The sequence below is a fragment of the Adiantum capillus-veneris genome, chromosome 2, assembly GCF_014529385.1.
Source record: "Adiantum capillus-veneris isolate H3 chromosome 2, ASM1452938v2, whole genome shotgun sequence".
Lineage (NCBI taxonomy): Eukaryota > Viridiplantae > Streptophyta > Polypodiopsida > Polypodiales > Pteridaceae > Adiantum > Adiantum capillus-veneris.
The window spans coordinates 110,591,202-110,593,193 of record NC_140932.1 but is presented as its reverse complement, the minus strand read 5'-3'; the positions used below and the strand labels follow the sequence as shown (position 1 = coordinate 110,593,193).

At 41.9% G+C, this 1,992-nt stretch overlaps 1 pseudogene; it reads left to right on the top strand.

The window, feature by feature from the left end:
• The first annotated feature begins 273 nt into the window (after positions 1-273).
• On the top strand, positions 274-1,992 carry LOC147463390 (uncharacterized; annotated as a pseudogene).

The following is a 1,992-nucleotide window of genomic DNA, read 5'->3' as shown; positions in this document are numbered from 1 at the left end:
TGTGTGTGTGTGTGCGCGCACGCGCGCGCAAAAGGGGTTAAATGTACCAGGAGTAGTCTAAAGGGGCCAAAGATAGAAAGTTTCAATCGTCTAAGTGTCGATCGTGTGTGTGTCATGGAGAGATGTATAAAGATGCACACACACACAAACACATACAGAGTGAGGTGGTAAGAGCGAGCGAGGCCCGCCGGTAGGCGGGGCGCGCGAGCTCGTGGGGCTTATGGGGGAGCCCTCTTAGCCTAACTGCCCTAACCATTTTTCCATACATACCTCTCTAGCAAATTACCTCGCCCTACTCCTAGGAAAATAAGTTTAGATCTAGAGGCAAGACTCCTCCCGTTCTGAAGTATTTCAATGCAGAGAGCACTCAGAAGCTGGTATCTGAGCAAAGGTCTTCTTGGCCTGCCCATATGGAGGTTTTGCATCCATTTTCCCAATCGATGTTGAGGATTGTTATTCACCAATTTGCTTGAAAAATTGCAAACTAAGTGTTAAATGAAAAAAAAAATTGTAAAACTTTAATAAATCTCAATACTCTTGATGAGGTGCATCTGTATAAGATTAAACTTGTATTTAAGAACCTCTGTTCCCTAGGCACTTATGTGCATCCTAGTCAAAACTTGTGATTTTTATACCTCTTGCATGTAGATAATTGAATATGTTGTATAAATGTGCTTGGAATAACGCATGAAAATAAGTGGAAGAGGCTTCCCATAAGTTGTTACTATTTCATGGCAGAAGAGGACAATGATGGAAAGAGTTACAGATGGACAAGATGATCACAGCAAGGTGAAGAAGTAGCTTGCTATATTGATAGAGAGATCCTAGTCCAATTTGATGCATGGTTTGATTCGAGCTAAGAGAAATGTTGACAAATTAATAATGAAGCTCAGTGGGGTACGTGAATGGTATTTGTAAGAAGGACAAAGTGCATTATGTGGAGAAGCAGAATGCAATTTTCCTTGAAAAGGAGGGCTATCAAGTAGAAGTAGATGCTATGAAGTTGTGGTATGAGTTGCCATTTATGGAGTTACAAACCAGTAAACATGCTATGTAGAGCTTGAAACATGAGCTTATGGTTTGTGTGGAGGCTAAAGATGAGGTAGTTAGGCTAGTTGGAGAGGCCATGAGTGCACCTGCGTCAGCAGCAAGGCGGATTGAGAAGCTCTTAGTAGAGCTTTCCATAACAAAGGGGTCCACTTTGATGAGTGATTGCACAACAGCTCAGATGGATGACTTGATTGATAAGCTCCCACAGTCCATGGAAAGTAGCCTTCTCAAAATTGAGGTACCCTTAAGTCAACACACAGAAGGAAACATTGCATCCTCTTGTTGTTGTAGAAATCAACAAAAATACAATTGAATCTTTCAAGTATGAAAGTGTTGATGCCACCATCAAAGATCTGAAAGTGGAAGATGTATAGCATAGGGACCAAGAGATGAGTGATTTCCTCACTAATTTCTCTCCGAAAGCCCTCCAAAAAGAGTTAGCAGCTACGAAAGAAGCTGAGCATAAGGCCATACAAAAGAAAATATGGAAACGGTGAGGGTGGAAGAAAAAAACTCAAAGAATGTTGAATCAATTGCTCAGGATCTACTTACCAAAACATGCAAACAATTGGAAGAAGCCGAAGAAAAGCTTGCCAAAGCGAGTGTGGAGGAAAAGAGACATTGGTAGCTGAAAAGGAGGGACTCGAACCAAGCTGAATTGTCAATTTGAAAAGAGAAGGAAGCTTCTACCCATGCCATGGTTGAGTCTCTGTATATGGATTTTGAAAGGCACAAATCAGAAGAGACATTGGCAGGTGAAAAGGAGTTGATAGCAGCTACCAAGGTCTCAAAAATGAGCAAAGATCTCGGGAGAAACAAAGTTGGACGGATTGAGCAACAAAATCACTCCTCCAATGAGACTACTGCCTTAAGGGCTCGAGCTTATGGGCAAAGCTTGATGCAAATCGAACTAAGCTGGTAGCCCCTGGAGGAAATTTTTAG